This window comes from Meriones unguiculatus, chromosome 7 (genome assembly GCF_030254825.1).
Source record: "Meriones unguiculatus strain TT.TT164.6M chromosome 7, Bangor_MerUng_6.1, whole genome shotgun sequence".
In the NCBI taxonomy this organism is placed as follows: domain Eukaryota; kingdom Metazoa; phylum Chordata; class Mammalia; order Rodentia; family Muridae; genus Meriones; species Meriones unguiculatus.
The window spans coordinates 50,891,531-50,912,743 of NC_083355.1; positions in this window are offsets into that span (position 1 = coordinate 50,891,531).

Below are 21,213 nucleotides of genomic sequence, written 5' to 3' on the forward strand. Positions count from 1 at the left end.
AAACTGAACAGTAATAAAACGCACTGTACAGCACAGGAACAAGTTTCAAATGAAAGAACAGAAAAGCAAAGCACTAATTTGTAAACTAAATCACATGTGTGTCGCTCGTTCCATTAGGAATACAGGAAAACTGAAAAGTGATATATCGCACTGTACAGCACAAGAACAAGTTTCCGATGAAATAACAGAAAAGCAAAGCACTACTTTTAAACGGAATCACATGTGTGTCCCTCGAACAATTTGGAATACAGGAAAACTGAAAAGTGTTATCTCGCAATGTACAGCAGAGAAACAAGTTTCCATCGAAAGAACAGAAACACAAAGCACAACTTTGTAAACTAATTTATATATGTGTCGCCTGTTCGACTATTATAACAGGAAAACTGAAAAGTGATATAACCCTAACCATAACCCTAACCCTAAAACCTAACCCTAACCCTACTCTAACCCTAACCCTAACACTAACCCTAAAACCTAACCCTAACCCTAACCCTAACCCCTAACCGTAACCATAACCCTAACCCTAACCCTACCCTAACCCTAACCCTAACCCTAACCCTAACCCTACCCTAACCCTAACCCTAACCCTAACCCTAACCCTAACCCTAACCCTAACCCTAACTTGTTCGTAACAGGAACAAGTTTCCAACGAAAGAACATAAAGGCCAAGCACTACATTGTAAACTGAATCACATGTGTGTCTCTCGCTCAAGTAGCAATACAGGAAAACTGAAAAGTGATATATTGCACTGTACATCACAGGAACAAGTTTCCAACGAAAGAACAGAAAAGCAAAGCACTACTTTTAAACGGAATCACATGTGTGTCGCTCGGCCAATTAGGAATACAGGAAAACTGAAAAGTGATATATCGCACTGTACAGCTAGGAAAACGTTTCCAAAGAAAGAACAGAAAAGCAAAGCACTACTTTGTAAACTAATTCACATATGTGTCGCCTGGTCAATTATTATAACCAGAAAACTGAAAAGTGATCTAAGACGGTGTACAGCACAGGAACAAGTTTTTAAGGAAAGAACAGAAAAGCAAAGCACTACTTTGTGAACTAATTCACATACGTGTCGCCTGTTCAATTATTATAACAGGAAAACTGAAAAGTGATATAACGCACTGTACAGCACAGGAACAAGTTTCAAATGAAAGAACAGAAAAGCAAAGCACTAATTTGTAAACTAAATCACATGTGTGTCGCTCGTTCCATTAGGAATACAGGAAACTGAAAAGTGTTATATCGCACTGTACAGCACAAGAACAAGTTTCCGATGAAATAACAGAAAAGCAAAGCACTACTTTTAAACGGAATCACATGTTTGTCGCTCGCGCAATTAGGAATACAGGAAAACTGAAAAGTGTTATCTCGCAATGTACAGCAGAGAAAAAAGTTTCCATCGAAAGAACAGAAACACAAAGCACAACTTTGTAAACTAATTTATATATGTGTCGCCTGTTCAACTATTATAACAGGAAAACTGAAAAGTGATATAACCCTAACCCTAACCCTAAAACCTAACCCTAACCCTAACCCCTAACCGTAACCCTAACCCTAACCCTAACCCTACCCTAACCCTAACCCTAACCCTATCCCTAACCCTACCCTAACACTAACCCTAACCCTAACCCTAACCCTAACCCTAACCCTAACCCTAACCCTAACCCTAACCCTAACCCTAACCCTAACCTTAACTTGTTCCTAACAGGAACAGGAACAAGTTTCCAACAAAAGAACATAAAGGCCAAGCACTACATTGTAAACTGAATCACATGTGTGTCTCTCGCTCAAGTAGCAATACAGGAAAACTGAAAAGTGATATATTGCACTGTACATCACAGGAACAATTTTCCAACGAAAGAACAGAAAAGGAAAGCACTACTTTTAAACGGAATCACATGTGTGTCGCTCGGCCAATTAGGAATACAGGAAAACTGAAAAGTGATATATCGCACTGTACAGCTAGGAAAAGGTTTCCAAAGAAAGAACAGAATAGCAAAGCACTACTTTGTAAACTAATTCACATACGTGTCGCCTGTTCAATTATTATAACAGGAAAACTGAACAGTAATAAAACGCACTGTACAGCACAGGAACAAGTTTCAAATGAAAGAACATAAAAGCAAAGCACTAATTTGTAAACTAAATCACATGTGTGTCGCTCGTTCCATTAGGAATACAGGAAAACTGAAAAGTGTTATATCGCACTGTACAGCACAAGAACAAGTTTCCGATGAAATAACAGAAAAGCAAAGCACTACTTATAAACGGAATCACATGTGTGTCGCTCGGCCAATTAGGAATACAGGAAAACTGAAAAGTGATATATCTCACTGTACAGCTAGGAAAAGGTTTCCAAAGAAAGAACAGAAAAGCAAAGCACTACTTTGTAAACTAATTCACATACGTGTTGCCTGTTCAATTATTATAACAGGAAAACTGAACAGTAATAAAACGCACAGGAACAAGTTTCAAATGACAGAACATAAAAGGAAAGCACTAATTTGTAAACTAAATCACATGTGTGTCGCTTATTCCATTAGGAATACAGGAAAACTGAAAAGTGATATATCGCACTGTACAGCTAGGAAAACGTTTCCAAAGAAAGAACAGAAAAGCAAAGCACTACTTTGTAAACTAATTCACATACGTGTCGCCTGGTCAATTATTATATCCGGAAAACTGAAAAGTGATCTAAGACGGTGTACAGCACAGGAACAAGTTTTTAAGGAAAGAACAGAAAAGCAAAGCACTACTTTGTAAACTAAATCACATACGTATCGCCCATTCAATTATTATAACAGGAAACCTGAAAACTGACATATCACACTGTACAGCACAGAAACAAGTTTCCAACAAAAGAACAGAAACGCAAAACACTACTTTGTAAACTAAATCACATGTGTTTCGCTCGCTCAATTAGGAATACAGGAAAACTGAGAAGTTATATATCGCACTGTACAGCTCAGGAACAAGTTTCCAATGAAAGAACAGAAAAGCAAAGCACTACTTTGTAAACTAATTCACATACGTGTCGCCTGTTCAATTATTAAAACAGGAAAGCTGAAATGTAATAAAACGCACTGTACAGCACAGGAACAAGTTTCAAATGAAAGAACAGAAAAGCAAAGCACTAATTTGTAAACTAAATCACATGTGTGTCGCTCGTTCCATTAGGAATACAGGAAAACTGAAAAGTGTTATATCGCACTGTACAGCACAAGAACAAGTTTCCGATGAAATAACAGAAAAGCAAAGCACTACTTATAAACGGAATCACATGTGTGTCGCTCGGCCAATTAGGAATACAGGAAAACTGAAAAGTGATATATCGCACTGTACAGCAGAGAAACAAGTTTCCATCGAAAGAACAGAAACACAAAGCACAACATTGTAAACTAATTTATATATGTGTCGCCTGTTCAACTATTATAACAGGAAAACTGAAAAGTGATATAACCCTAAACCTAACCCTAAAACCTAACCCTAACCCTAACACCTAACCCTAACCCTAAACCTAACCCTACCCTAACCCTAACCCTAACCCTAACCCTACCCTAACCCTAACCCTAACCCTAACCCTAACCCTAACCCTAACTTGTTCCTAACAGGAACAGGAACAAGTTTCCAACAAAAGAACATAAAGGCCAAGCACTACATTGTAAACTGAATAACATGTGTGTCTCTCGCTCAAGTAGGAATACAAGAAAACTGAAAAGTGATATATTGCACTGTACATCACAGGAACAAGTTTCCAACCAAAGAACAGAAAAGCAAAGCACTACTTTTAAACGGAATCACATGTGTGTCGCTCGTTCCATTAGGAATACAGGAAAACTGAAAAGTGATATATCACACTGTACAGCACAAGAACAAGTTTCCGACAAAATAACAGAAAAGCAAAGCACTACTTTTAAACGGAATCACATGTGTGTCGCTCGGCCAATTAGGAATACAGGAAAACTGAAAAGTGATATATCGCACTGTACAGCTAGGAAAAGGTTTCCGAAGAAAGAACAGAAAAGCAAAGCACTACTTTGTAAACTAATTCACATACGTGTCGCCTGTTCAATTATTATAACAGGAAAACTGAAAAGTAATAAAACGCACTGTACAGCACAGGAACAAGTTTCAAATGAAAGAACAGAAAAGCAAAGCACTAATTTGTAAACTAAATCACATGTGTGTCGCTCCTTCCATTAGGAATACAGGAAAACTGAAAAGTGATATATCGCACTGTACAGCACAAGAACAAGTTTCCGATGAAATAACAGAAAAGCAAAGCACTACTTTTAAACGGAATCACATGTGTGTCCCTCGAACAATTTGGAATACAGGAAAACTGAAAAGTGTTATCTCGCAATGTACAGCAGAGAAACAAGTTTCCATCGAAAGAACAGAAACACAAAGCACAACTTTGTAAACTAATTTATATATGTGTCGCCTGTTCAACTATTATAACAGGAAAACTGAAAAGTGATATAACCCTAACCATAACCCTAACCCTAAAACCTAACCCTAACCCTACTCTAACCCTAACCCTAACACTAACCCTAAAACCTAACCCTAACCCTAACCCTAACCGCTAACCGTAACCCTAACCCTAACCCTAACCCTACCCTAACCCTAACCCTAACCCTAACCCTACCCTAACCCTAACCCTAACCCTAACCCTAACCCTAACCCTAACCCTAACTTGTTCCTAACAGGAACAAGTTTCCAACGAAAGAACATAAAGGCCAAGCACTACATTGTAAACTGAATCACATGTGTGTCTCTCGCTCAAGTAGCAATACAGGAAAACTGAAAAGTGATATATTGCACTGTACATCACAGGAACAAGTTTCCAACGAAAGAACAGAAAAGCAAAGCACTACTTTTAAACGGAATCACATGTGTGTCGCTCGGCCAATTAGGAATACAGGAAAACTGAAAAGTGATATATCGCACTGTACAGCTAGGAAAACGTTTCCAAAGAAAGAACAGAAAAGCAAAGCACTACTTTGTAAACTAATTCACATATGTGTCGCCTGGTCAATTATTATAACCGGAAAACTGAAAAGTGATCTAAGACGGTGTACAGCACAGGAACAAGTTTTTAAGGAAAGAACAGAAAAGCAAAGCACTACTTTGTAAACTAATTCACATACATGTCGCCTGTTCAATTATTATAACAGGAAAACTGAAAAGTGATATAACGCACTGTACAGCACAGGAACAAGTTTCAAATGAAAGAACAAAAAGCAAAGCACTAATTTGTAAACTAAATCACATGTGTGTCGCTCGTTCCATTAGGAATACAGGAAAACTGAAAAGTGTTATATCGCACTGTACAGCACAAGAAGAAGTTTCCGATGAAATAACAGAAAAGCAAAGCACTACTTTTAAACGGAATCACATGTGTGTCGCTCGCGCAATTAGGAATACAGGAAAACTGAAAAGTGTTATCTCGCAATGTACAGCAGAGAAACAAGTTTCCATCGAAAGAACAGAAACACAAAGCACAACTTTGTAAACTAATTTATATATGTGTCGCCTGTTCACCTATTATAACAGGAAAACTGAAAAGTGATATAACCCTAACCCTAACCCTAAAACCTAACCCTAACCCTAACCCCTAACCCTAACCCTAACCCTAACCCTAACCCTAACCCTACCCTAACCCTAACCCTAACCCTAACCCTACCCTAACACTAACCCTAACCCTAACCCTAACCCTAACCCTAACCCTAACCCTAACCTTAACTTGTTCCTAACAGGAACAGGAACAAGTTTCCAACAAAAGAACATAAAGGCCAAGCACTACATTGTAAACTGAATCACATGTGTGTCTCTCGCTCAAGTAGCAATACAGGAAAACTGAAAAGTGATATATTGCACTGTACATCACAGGAACAATTTTCCAACGAAAGAACAGAAAAGGAAAGCACTACTTTTAAACGGAATCACATGTGTGTCGCTCGTTCCATTAGGAATACAGGAAAACTGAAAAGTGATATATCGCACTGTACAGCTAGGAAAAGGTTTCCAAAGAAAGAACAGATTAGCAAAGCACTACTTTGTAAACTAATTCACATACGTGTCGCCTGTTCAATTATTATAACAGGAAAACTGAACAGTAATAAAACGCACTGTACAGCACATGAACAAGTTTCAAATGAAAGAACAGAAAAGCAAAGCACTAATTTGTAAACTAAATCACATGTGTGTCGCTCGTTCCATTAGGAATACAGGAAAACTGAAAAGTGTTATATCGCAGTGTACAGCACAAGAACAAGTTTCGGATGAAATAACAGAAAAGCAAAGCACTACTTATAAACGGAATCACATGTGTGTCGCTCGGCCAATTAGGAATACAGGAAAACTGAAAAGTGATATATCGCACTGTACAGCTAGGAAAAGGTTTCCAAAGAAAGAACAGAAAAGCAAAGCACTACTTTGTAAACTAATTCTCATATGTGTCGCCTGGTCAATTATTATAACCGGAAAACTGAAAAGTGTTATATCGCACTGTACAGCACAAGAACAAGTTTCCGACGAAATAACAGAAAAGCAAAGCACTACTTTTAAACGGAATCACATGTGTGTCGCTCGGCCAATTAGGAATACAGGAAAACTGAAAATTGATATATCGCACTGTACAGCTAGGAAAAGGTTTCCAAAGAAAGAACAGAAAAGCAAAGCACTACTTTGTAAACTAATTCACATACGTGTCGCCTGTTCAATTATTATAACAGGAAAACTGAACAGTAATAAAACGCACTGTACAGCACAGGAACAAGTTTCAAATGAAAGAACAGAAAAGCAAAGCACTAATTTGTAAACTAAATCACATGTGTGTCGCTCGTTCCATTAGGAATACAGGAAAACTGAAAAGTGATATATCGCACTGTACAGCACAAGAACAAGTTTCCGATGAAATAACAGAAAAGCAAAGCACTACTTTTAAACGGAATCACATGTGTTTCCCTCGAACAATTTGGAATACAGGAAAACTGAAAAGTGTTATCTCGCAATGTAGAGCAGAGAAACAAGTTTCCATCGAAAGAACAGAAACACAAAGCACAACTTTGTAAACTAATTTATATATGTGTCGCCTGTTCGACTATTATAACAGGAAAACTGAAAAGTGATATAACCCTAACCATAACCCTAACCCTAAAACCTAACCCTAACCCTACTCTAACCCTAACCCTAACACTAACCCTAAAACCTAACCCTAACCCTAACCCTAACCCCTAACCGTAACCATAACCCTAACCCTAACCCTACCCTAACCCTAACCCTAACCCTAACCCTAACCCTACCCTAACCCTAACCCTAACCCTAACCCTAACCCTAACCCTAACCCTAACCCTAACTTGTTCGTAACAGGAACAAGTTTCCAACGAAAGAACATAAAGGCCAAGCACTACATTGTAAACTGAATCACATGTGTGTCTCTCGCTCAAGTAGCAATACAGGAAAACTGAAAAGTGATATATTGCACTGTACATCACAGGAACAAGTTTCCAACGAAAGAACAGAAAAGCAAAGCACTACTTTTAAACGGAATCACATGTGTGTCGCTCGGCCAATTAGGAATACAGGAAAACTGAAAAGTGATATATCGCACTGTACAGCTAGGAAAACGTTTCCAAAGAAAGAACAGAAAAGCAAAGCACTACTTTGTAAACTAATTCACATATGTGTCGCCTGGTCAATTATTATAACCAGAAAACTGAAAAGTGATCTAAGACGGTGTACAGCACAGGAACAAGTTTTTAAGGAAAGAACAGAAAAGCAAAGCACTACTTTGTGAACTAATTCACATACGTGTCGCCTGTTCAATTATTATAACAGGAAAACTGAAAAGTGATATAACGCACTGTACAGCACAGGAACAAGTTTCAAATGAAAGAACAGAAAAGCAAAGCACTAATTTGTAAACTAAATCACATGTGTGTCGCTCGTTCCATTAGGAATACAGGAAAACTGAAAAGTGTTATATCGCACTGTACAGCACAAGAACAAGTTTCCGATGAAATAACAGAAAAGCAAAGCACTACTTTTAAACGGAATCACATGTTTGTCGCTCGCGCAATTAGGAATACAGGAAAACTGAAAAGTGTTATCTCGCAATGTACAGCAGAGAAAAAAGTTTCCATCGAAAGAACAGAAACACAAAGCACAACTTTGTAAACTAATTTATATATGTGTCGCCTGTTCAACTATTATAACAGGAAAACTGAAAAGTGATATAACCCTAACCCTAACCCTAAAACCTAACCCTAACCCTAACCCCTAACCGTAACCCTAACCCTAACCCTAACCCTACCCTAACCCTAACCCTAACCCTATCCCTAACCCTACCCTAACACTAACCCTAACCCTAACCCTAACCCTAACCCTAACCCTAACCCTAACCCTAACCCTAACCTTAACTTGTTCCTAACAGGAACAGGAACAAGTTTCCAACAAAAGAACATAAAGGCCAAGCACTACATTGTAAACTGAATCACATGTGTGTCTCTCGCTCAAGTAGCAATACAGGAAAACTGAAAAGTGATATATTGCACTGTACATCACAGGAACAAGTTTCCAACGAAAGAACAGAAAAGGAAAGCACTACTTTTAAACGGAATCACATGTGTGTCGCTCGGCCAATTAGGAATACAGGAAAACTGAAAAGTGATATATCGCACTGTACAGCTAGGAAAAGGTTTCCAAAGAAAGAACAGAATAGCAAAGCACTACTTTGTAAACTAATTCACATACGTGTCGCCTGTTCAATTATTATAACAGGAAAACTGAACAGTAATAAAACGCACTGTACAGCACAGGAACAAGTTTCAAATGAAAGAACATAAAAGCAAAGCACTAATTTGTAAACTAAATCACATGTGTGTCGCTCGTTCCATTAGGAATACAGGAAAACTGAAAAGTGTTATATCGCACTGTACAGCACAAGAACAAGTTTCCGATGAAATAACAGAAAAGCAAAGCACTACTTATAAACGGAATCACATGTGTGTCGCTCGGCCAATTAGGAATACAGGAAAACTGAAAAGTGATATATCTCACTGTACAGCTAGGAAAAGGTTTCCAAAGAAAGAACAGAAAAGCAAAGCACTACTTTGTAAACTAATTCACATACGTGTTGCCTGTTCAATTATTATAACAGGAAAACTGAACAGTAATAAAACGCACAGGAACAAGTTTCAAATGACAGAACATAAAAGGAAAGCACTAATTTGTAAACTAAATCACATGTGTGTCGCTCATTCCATTAGGAATACAGGAAAACTGAAAAGTGATATATCGCACTGTACAGCTAGGAAAACGTTTCCAAAGAAAGAACAGAAAAGCAAAGCACTACTTTGTAAACTAATTCACATACGTGTCGCCTGGTCAATTATTATATCCGGAAAACTGAAAAGTGATCTAAGACGGTGTACAGCACAGGAACAAGTTTTTAAGGAAAGAACAGAAAAGCAAAGCACTACTTTGTAAACTAAATCACATACGTATCGCCCATTCAATTATTATAACAGGAAACCTGAAAACTGACATATCACACTGTACAGCACAGAAACAAGTTTCCAACAAAAGAACAGAAACGCAAAACACTACTTTGTAAACTAAATCACATGTGTTTCGCTCGCTCAATTAGGAATACAGGAAAACTGAGAAGTTATATATCGCACTGTACAGCTCAGGAACAAGTTTCCAATGAAAGAACAGAAAAGCAAAGCACTACTTTGTAAACTAATTCACATACGTGTCGCCTGTTCAATTATTAAAACAGGAAAGCTGAAATGTAATAAAACGCACTGTACAGCACAGGAACAAGTTTCAAATGAAAGAACAGAAAAGCAAAGCACTAATTTGTAAACTAAATCACATGTGTGTCGCTCGTTCCATTAGGAATACAGGAAAACTGAAAAGTGTTATATCGCACTGTACAGCACAAGAACAAGTTTCGGATGAAATAACAGAAAAGCAAAGCACTACTTATAAACGGAATCACATGTGTGTCGCTCGGCCAATTAGGAATACAGGAAAACTGAAAAGTGATATATCGCACTGTACAGCTAGGAAAAGGTTTCCAAAGAAAGAACAGAAAAGCAAAGCACTACTTTGTAAACTAATTCTCATATGTGTCGCCTGGTCAATTATTATAACCGGAAAACTGAAAAGTGTTATATCGCACTGTACAGCACAAGAACAAGTTTCCGACGAAATAACAGAAAAGCAAAGCACTACTTTTAAACGGAATCACATGTGTGTCGCTCGGCCAATTAGGAATACAGGAAAACTGAAAATTGATATATCGCACTGTACAGCTAGGAAAAGGTTTCCAAAGAAAGAACAGAAAAGCAAAGCACTACTTTGTAAACTAATTCACATACGTGTCGCCTGTTCAATTATTATAACAGGAAAACTGAAAAGTAATAAAACGCACTGTACAGCACAGGAACAAGTTTCAAATGAAAGAACAGAAAAGCAAAGCACTAATTTGTAAACTAAATCACATGTGTGTCGCTCGTTCCATTAGGAATACAGGAAAACTGAAAAGTGATATATCGCACTGTACAGCACAAGAACAAGTTTCCGATGAAATAACAGAAAAGCAAAGCACTACTTTTAAACGGAATCACATGTGTGTCCCTCGAACAATTTGGAATACAGGAAAACTGAAAAGTGTTATCTCGCAATGTACAGCAGAGAAACAAGTTTCCATCGAAAGAACAGAAACACAAAGCACAACTTTGTAAACTAATTTATATATGTGTCGCCTGTTCAACTATTATAACAGGAAAACTGAAAAGTGATATAACCCTAACCATAACCCTAACCCTAAAACCTAACCCTAACCCTACTCTAACCCTAACCCTAACACTAACCCTAAAACCTAACCCTAACCCTAACCCTAACCCCTAACCGTAACCATAACCCTAACCCTAACCCTACCCTAACCCTAACCCTAACCCTAACCCTAACCCTACCCTAACCCTAACCCTAACCCTAACCCTAACCCTAACCCTAACCCTAACCCTAACTTGTTCGTAACAGGAACAAGTTTCCAACGAAAGAACATAAAGGCCAAGCACTACATTGTAAACTGAATCACATGTGTGTCTCTCGCTCAAGTAGCAATACAGGAAAACTGAAAAGTGATATATTGCACTGTACATCACAGGAACAAGTTTCCAACGAAAGAACAGAAAAGCAAAGCACTACTTTTAAACGGAATCAGATGTGTGTCGCTCGGCCAATTAGGAATACAGGAAAACTGAAAAGTGATATATCGCACTGTACAGCTAGGAAAACGTTTCCAAAGAAAGAACAGAAAAGCAAAGCACTACTTTGTAAACTAATTCACATATGTGTCGCCTGGTCAATTATTATAACCAGAAAACTGAAAAGTGATCTAAGACGGTGTACAGCACAGGAACAAGTTTTTAAGGAAAGAACAGAAAAGCAAAGCACTACTTTGTGAACTAATTCACATACGTGTCGCCTGTTCAATTATTATAACAGGAAAACTGAAAAGTGATATAACGCACTGTACAGCACAGGAACAAGTTTCAAATGAAAGAACAGAAAAGCAAAGCACTAATTTGTAAACTAAATCACATGTGTGTCGCTCGTTCCATTAGGAATACAGGAAAACTGAAAAGTGTTATATCGCACTGTACAGCACAAGAACAAGTTTCCGATGAAATAACAGAAAAGCAAAGCACTACTTTTAAACGGAATCACATGTTTGTCGCTCGCGCAATTAGGAATACAGGAAAACTGAAAAGTGTTATCTCGCAATGTACAGCAGAGAAAAAAGTTTCCATCGAAAGAACAGAAACACAAAGCACAACTTTGTAAACTAATTTATATATGTGTCGCCTGTTCAACTATTATAACAGGAAAACTGAAAAGTGATATAACCCTAACCCTAACCCTAAAACCTAACCCTAACCCTAACCCCTAACCGTAACCCTAACCCTAACCCTAACCCTACCCTAACCCTAACCCTAACCCTATCCCTAACCCTACCCTAACACTAACCCTAACCCTAACCCTAACCCTAACCCTAACCCTAACCCTAACCCTAACCTTAACTTGTTCCTAACAGGAACAGGAACAAGTTTCCAACAAAAGAACATAAAGGCCAAGCACTACATTGTAAACTGAATCACATGTGTGTCTCTCGCTCAAGTAGCAATACAGGAAAACTGAAAAGTGATATATTGCACTGTACATCACAGGAACAAGTTTCCAACGAAAGAACAGAAAAGGAAAGCACTACTTTTAAACGGAATCACATGTGTGTCGCTCGGCCAATTAGGAATACAGGAAAACTGAAAAGTGATATATCGCACTGTACAGCTAGGAAAAGGTTTCCAAAGAAAGAACAGAATAGCAAAGCACTACTTTGTAAACTAATTCACATACGTGTCGCCTGTTCAATTATTATAACAGGAAAACTGAACAGTAATAAAACGCACTGTACAGCACAGGAACAAGTTTCAAATGAAAGAACATAAAAGCAAAGCACTAATTTGTAAACTAAATCACATGTGTGTCGCTCGTTCCATTAGGAATACAGGAAAACTGAAAAGTGTTATATCGCACTGTACAGCACAAGAACAAGTTTCCGATGAAATAACAGAAAAGCAAAGCACTACTTATAAACGGAATCACATGTGTGTCGCTCGGCCAATTAGGAATACAGGAAAACTGAAAAGTGATATATCTCACTGTACAGCTAGGAAAAGGTTTCCAAAGAAAGAACAGAAAAGCAAAGCACTACTTTGTAAACTAATTCACATACGTGTTGCCTGTTCAATTATTATAACAGGAAAACTGAACAGTAATAAAACGCACAGGAACAAGTTTCAAATGACAGAACATAAAAGGAAAGCACTAATTTGTAAACTAAATCACATGTGTGTCGCTCATTCCATTAGGAATACAGGAAAACTGAAAAGTGATATATCGCACTGTACAGCTAGGAAAACGTTTCCAAAGAAAGAACAGAAAAGCAAAGCACTACTTTGTAAACTAATTCACATACGTGTCGCCTGGTCAATTATTATATCCGGAAAACTGAAAAGTGATCTAAGACGGTGTACAGCACAGGAACAAGTTTTTAAGGAAAGAACAGAAAAGCAAAGCACTACTTTGTAAACTAAATCACATACGTATCGCCCATTCAATTATTATAACAGGAAACCTGAAAACTGACATATCACACTGTACAGCACAGAAACAAGTTTCCAACAAAAGAACAGAAACGCAAAACACTACTTTGTAAACTAAATCACATGTGTTTCGCTCGCTCAATTAGGAATACAGGAAAACTGAGAAGTTATATATCGCACTGTACAGCTCAGGAACAAGTTTCCAATGAAAGAACAGAAAAGCAAAGCACTACTTTGTAAACTAATTCACATACGTGTCGCCTGTTCAATTATTAAAACAGGAAAGCTGAAATGTAATAAAACGCACTGTACAGCACAGGAACAAGTTTCAAATGAAAGAACAGAAAAGCAAAGCACTAATTTGTAAACTAAATCACATGTGTGTCGCTCGTTCCATTAGGAATACAGGAAAAGTGAAAAGTGTTATATCGCACTGTACAGCACAAGAACAAGTTTCCGACGAAATAACAGAAAAGCAAAGCACTACTTTTAAACGGAATCACATGTGTGTCGCTCGCGCAATTAGGAATATAGGTAAACTGAAAAGTGTTATGTCGCAATGTACAGCAGAGAAACAAGTTTCCATCGAAAGAACAGAAACACAAAGCACAACTTTGTAAACTAATTTATATATGTGTCGCCTGTTCAACTATTATAACAGGAAAACAGAAAAGTGATATAACCCTAACCCTAACCCTAAAACCTAACCCTAACCCTAACCCCTAACCCTAACCCTAAACCTAACCCTACCCTAACCCTAACCCTAACCCTAACCCTACCCTAACCCTAACCCTAACCCTAACCCTAACCCTAACCCTAACCCTAACTTGTTCCTAACAGGAACAGGAACAAGTTTCCAACAAAAGAACATAAAGGCCAAGCACTACATTGTAAACTGAATAACATGTGTGTCTCTCGCTCAAGTAGGAATACAGGAAAACTGAAAAGTGATATATTGCACTGTACATCACAGGAACAAGTTTCCAACGAAAGAACAGAAAAGCAAAGCACTAATTTGTAAACTAAATCACATGTGTGTCCCTCGTTACATTAGGAATACAGGAAAACTGAAAAGTGTTATATCGCACTGTACAGCACAAGAACAAGTTTCCGATGAAATAACAGAAAAGCAAAGCACTACTTTTAAACGGAATCACATGTGTGTCGCTCGGCCAATTAGGAATACAGGAAAACTGAAAAGTGATATATCGCACTGTACAGCTAGGAAAAGGTTTCCAAAGAAAGAACAGAAAAGCAAAGCACTACTTTGTAAACTAATTCACATACGTGTCGCCTGTTCAATTATTATAACAGGAAAACTGAAAAGTAATAAAACGCACTGTACAGCACAGGAACAAGTTTCAAATGAAAGAACAGAAAAGCAAAGCACTAATTTGTAAACTAAATCACATGTGTGTCCTCGTTCCATTAGGAATACAGGGAAACTGAAAAGTGATATATCGCACTGTACAGCACAAGAACAAGTTTCCGATGAAATAACAGAAAAGCAAAGCACTACTTTTAAACGGAATCACATGTGTGTCCTTCGAACAATTTGGAATACAGGAAAACTGAAAAGTGTTATCTCGCAATGTACAGCAGAGAAACAAGTTTCCATCGAAAGAACAGAAACACAAAGCACAACTTTGTAAACTAATTTATATATGTGTCGCCTGTTCAACTATTATAACAGGAAAACTGAAAAGTGATATAACCCTAACCATAACCCTAACCCTAAAACCTAACCCTAACCCTACTCTAACCCTAACCCTAACACTAACCCTAAAACCTAACCCTAACCCTAACCCTAACCCCTAACCGTAACCCTAACCCTAACCCTAACCCTACCCTAACCCTAACCCTAACCATAACCCTACCCTAACCCTAACCCTAACCCTAACCCTAACTTGTTCCTAACAGGAACAAGTTTCCAACAAAAGAACATAAAGGCCAAGCACTACAGTGTAAACTGAATCACATGTGTGTCTCTCGCTCAAGTAGCAATACAGGAAAACTGAAAAGTGATATATTGCACTGTACATCACAGGAACAAGTTTCCAACGAAAGAACAGAAAAGCAAAGCACTACTTTTAAACGGAATCACATGTGTGTCGCTCGGCCAATTAGGAATACAGGAAAACTGAAAAGTGATATATCGCACTGTACAGCTAGGAAAACGTTTCCAAAGAAAGAACAGAAAAGCAAAGCACTACTTTGTAAACTAATTCACATATGTGTCGCCTGGTCAATTATTATAACCGGAAAAATGAAAAGTGATCTAAGACGGTGTACAGCACAGGAACAAGTTTTTAAGGAAAGAACAGAAAAGCAAAGCACTACTTTGTAAACTAATTCACATACGTGTCGCCTGTTCAATTATTATAACAGGAAAACTGAAAAGTGATATAACGCACTGTACAGCACAGGAACAAGTTTCAAATGAAAGAACAGAAAAGCAAAGCACTAATTTGTAAACTAAATCACATGTGTGTCGCTCGTTCCATTAGGAATACAGGAAAACTGAAAAGTGTTATATCGCACTGTACAGCACAAGAACAAGTTTCCGATGAAATAACAGAAAAGCAAAGCACTACTTTTAAACGGAATCACATGTGTGTCGCTCGCGCAATTAGGAATACAGGAAAACTGAAAAGTGTTATCTCGCAATGTACAGCAGAGAAACAAGTTTCCATCAAAAGAACAGAAACACAAAGCACAACTTTGTAAACTAATTTATATATGTGTCGCCTGTTCAACTATTATAACAGGAAAACTGAAAAGTGATATAACCCTAACCCTAACCCTAAAACCTAACCCTAACCCTAACCCCTAACCCTAACCCTAACCCTAACCCTAACCCTACCCTAACCCTAACCCTAACCCTAACCCTACCCTAACACTAACCCTAACCCTAACCCTAACCCTAACCCTAACCCTAACCCTAACCCTACCCTAACACTAACCCTAACCCTAACCCTAACCCTAACCCTAACCCCTAACCCTAACCCTAACCCTAACCCTACCCTAACCCTAACCCTAACCCTATCCCTAACCCTGACCCTAACTTGTTCCTAACAGGAACAGGAACAAGTTTCCAACAAAAGAACATAAAGGCCAAACACTACATTGTAAACTGAATAACATGTGTGTCTCTCACTCAAGTAGGAATACAGGAAAACTGAAAAGTGATATATTGCACTGTACATCACAGGAACAAGTTTCCAACGAAAGAACAGAAAAGCAAAGCACAACTTTTAAACGGAATCACATGTGTGTCGCTCGCGCAATTAGGAATACAGGAAAACTGAAAAGTGATATATCGCACTGTACAGCTAGGAAAAGGTTTCCAAAGAAAGAACAGAAAAGCAAAGCACTACTTTGTAAACTAATTCACATACGTGTCGCCTGTTCAATTATTATAACAGGAAAACTGAAAAGTAATAAAACGCACTGTACAGCACAGGAACAAGTTTCAAATGAAAGAACAGAAAAGCAAAGCACTAATTTGTAAACTAAATCACATGTGTGTCGCTCGTTCCATTAGGAATACAGGAAAACTGAAAAGTGATATATCGCACTGTACAGAACAAGAACAATTTCCGACGAAATAACAGAAAAGCAAAGCACTACTTTTAAACGGAATCACATGTGTGTCCCTCGAACAATTTGGAATACAGGAAAACTGAAAAGTGTTATCTCGCAATGTAAAGCAGAGAAACAAGTTTCCATCAAAAGAACAGAAACACAAAGCACAACTTTGTAAACTAATTTATATATGTGTCTCCTGTTCAACTATTATAACAGGAAAACTGAAAAGTGATATAACCCTAACCATAACCCTAACCCTAAAACCTAACCCTAACCCTACTCTAACCCTAACCCTAACACTAACCCTAAAACCTAACCCTAACCCTAACCCTAACCCCTAACCCTAACCCTAACCCTAACCCTACCCTAACCCTAACCCTAACCCTAACCCTAACCCTAACCCTAACCCTAACCCTAACTTGTTCCTAACAGGAACAAGTTTCCAACGAAAGAACATAAAGGCCAAGCACTACATTGTAAACTGAATCACATGTGTGTCTCTCGCTCAAGTAGGAATACAGGAAAACTGAAAAGTGTGATATATTGCACTGTACATCACAGGAACAAGTTTCCAACGAAAGAACAGAAAAGCAAAGCACTACTTTTAAACGGAATCACATGTGTGTCGCTCGGCCAATTAGGAATACAGGAAAACTGAAAAGTGATATATCGCACTGTACAGCTAGGAAAACGTTTCCAAAGAAAGAACAAAAAAGCAAAGCACTACTTTGTAAACTAATTCACATATGTGTCGCCTGGTCAATTATTATAACCGGAAAACTGAAAAGTGATCTAAGACGGTGTACAGCACAGGAACAAGTTTTTAAGGAAAGAACAGAAAAGCAAAGCACTACTTTGTAAACTAATTCACATACGTGTCGCCTGTTCAATTATTATAACAGAAAAACTGAAAAGTGATATAACGCACTGTACAGCTCAGGAACAAGTTTCAAATGAAAGAACAGAAAAGCAAAGCACTAATTTGTAAACTAAATCACATGTGTGTCGCTCGTTCCATTAGGAATACAGGAAAACTGAAAAGTGTTATATCGCACTGTACAGCACAAGAACAAGTTTCCGATGAAATAACAGAAAAGCAAAGCACTACTTTTAAACGGAATCACATGTGTGTCGCTCGCGCAATTAGGAATACAGGAAAACTGAAAAGTGTTATCTCGCAATGTACAGCAGAGAAACAAGTTTCCATCGAAAGAATAGAAACACAAAGCACAACTTTGTAAACTAATTTATATATGTGTCGCCTGTTCAACTATTATAACAGGAAAACTGAAAAGTGATATAACCCTAACCCTAACCCTAAAACCTAACCCTAACCCTAACCCCTAACCCTAACCCTAACCCTAACCCTAACCCTACCCTAACCCTAACCCTTATCCTACCCTAACACTAACCCTAACCCTAACCCTAACCCTAACCCTAACCCTAACCCTAACCCTAACTTGTTCCTAACAGGAACAGGAACAAGTTTCCAACAAAAGAACATAAAGGCCAAGCACTACATTGTAAACTGAATCACATGTGTGTCTCTCGCTCAAGTAGCAATACAGGAAAACTGAAAAGTGATATATTGCACTGTACATCAAAGGAACAAGTTACCCACGAAAGAACAGAAAAGGAAAGCACTACTTTTAAACGGAATCACATGTGTGTCGCTCGGCCAATTAGGAATACAGGAAAACTGAAAAGTGATATATCGCACTGTACAGGTAGGAAATGGTTTCCAAAGAAAGAACAGAATAGCAAAGCACTACTTTGTAAACTAATTCACATACGTGTCGCCTATTCAATTATTATAACAGGAAAACTGAACAGTAATAAAACGCACTGTACAACACAGGAACAAGTTTCAAATGAAAGAACAGAAAAGCAAAGCAGTAATTTGTAAACTAAATCACATGTGTGTCGCTCGTTCCATTAGGAATACAGGAAAACTGAAAAGTGATATATCGCACTGTACAGCACAAGAACAAGTTTCCGATGAAATAACAGAAAAGCAAAGCACTACTTTTAAACGGAATCACATGTGTGTCGCTCGGCCAATTAGGAATACAGGAAAACTGAAAAGTGATATATCGCACTGTACAGCTAGGAAAAGGTTTCCAAAGAAAGAACAGAAAAGCAAAGCACTACTTTGTAAACTAATTCACATACGTGTCGCCTGTTCAATTATTATAACAGGAAAACTGAACAGTAATAAAACGCACTGTACAGCACAGGAACAAGTTTCAAATCACAGAACATAAAAGGAAAGCACTAATTTGTAAACTAAATCACATGTGTGTCGCTCATTCCATTAGGAATACAGGAAAACTGAAAAGTGATATATCGCACTGTACAGCTAGGAAAACGTTTACAAAGAAAGAACAGAAAAGCAAAGCACTACTTTGTAAACTAATTCACATACGTGTCGCCTGGTCAATTATTATATCCGGAAAACTGAAAAGTGATCTAAGACGGAGTACAGCACAGGAACAAGTTTTTAAGGAAAGAACAGAAAAGCAAAGCACTACTTTGTAAACTAAATCACATACGTATCGCCCATTCAATTATTATAACAGGAAACCTGAAAACTGACATATCACACTGTACATCACAGAAACAAGTTCCCAACAAAAGAACAGAAACGCAAAACACTACTTTGTAAACTAAATCACATGTGTGTCGCTCGCTCAATTAGGAATACAGGAAAACTGAGAAGTGATATATCGCACTGTACAGCTCAGGAACAAGTTTCCAATGAAAGAACAGAAAAGCAAAGCACTACTTTGTAAACTAATTCACATACGTGTCGCCTGTTCAATTATTATAACAGGAAAACTGAAAAGTAATAAAACGCACTGTACATCACAGGAACAAGTTTCCAACGAAAGAACAGAAAAGCAAAGCAGTACTTTTAAACGGAATCACATGTGTGTCGCTCGGCCAATTAGGAATACAGGAAAACTGAAAAGTGATATATCGCACTGTACAGCTAGGAAAAGGTTTCCAAAGAAAGAACAGAAAAGCAAAGCACTACTTTGTAAACTAATTCACATACGTGTCGCCTGTTCAATTATTATAAAAGGAAAACTGAAAAGTAATAAAACGCACTGTACAGCACAGGAACAAGTTTCAAATGAAAGAACAGAAAAGCAAAGCACTAATTTGTAAACTAAATCACATGTGTGTCGCTCGTTCCATTAGGAATACAGGAAAACTGAAAAGTGATATATCGCACTGTACAGCACAAGAACAATTTCCGACGAAATACCAGAAAAGCAAAGCACTACTTTTAAACGGAATCACATGTGTGTCCCTCGAACAATTTGGAATACAGGAAAACTGAAAAGTGTTATCTCGCAATGTACAGCAGAGAAACAAGTTTCCATCGAAAGAACAGAAACACAAAGCACAACTTTGTAAACTAATTTATATATGTGTCTCCTGTTCAACTATTATAAGAGGAAAACTGAAAAGTGATATAACCCTAACCATAACCCTAACCCTAAAACCTAACCCTAACCCTACTCTAACCCTAACCCTAACACTAACCCTAAAACCTAACCTTAACCCTAACCCTAACCCCAAACCGTAACCCTAACCCTAACCCTAACCCTGCCCTAACCCTAACCCTAACCCTAACCCTACCCTAACCCTAACCCTAACCCTAATCCTAACCCTAAACCTAACCCTAACTTGTTCCTAACAGGAACAAGTTTCCAACGAAAGAACATAAAGGCCAAGCACTACATTGTAAACTGAATCACATGTGTGTCTCTCGCTCAAGTAGGAATACAGGAAAACTGAAAAGTGTGATATATTGCACTGTACATCACAGGAACAAGTTTCCAACGAAAGAACAGAAAAGCAAAGCACTACTTTTAAACGGAATCACATGTGTGTCGCTCGGCCAATTAGGAATACAGGAAAACTGAAAAGTGATATATCGCACTGTACAGCTAGGAAAACGTTTCCAAAGAAAGAACAGAAAAGCAAAGCACTACTTTGTAAACTAATTCACATATGTGTCGCCTGGTCAATTATTATAACCGGAAAAATGAAAAGTGATCTAAGACGGTTTACAGCACAGGAACAAGTTTTTAAGGAAAGAACAGAAAAGCAAAGCACTACTTTGTAAACTAATTCACATACGTGTCGCCTGTTCAATTATTATAACAGGAAAACTGAAAAGTGATATAACGCACTGTACAGCACAGGAACAAGTTTCAAATGAAAGAACAGAAAAGCAAAGCACTAATTTGTAAACTAAATCACATGTGTGTCGCTCGTTCCATTAGGAATACAGGAAAACTGAAAAGTGTTATATCGCACTGTACAGCACAAGAACAAGTTTCCGATGAAATAACAGAAAAGCAAAGCACTACTTTTAAACGGAATCACATGTGTGTCGCTCGCGCAATTAGGAATACAGGAAAA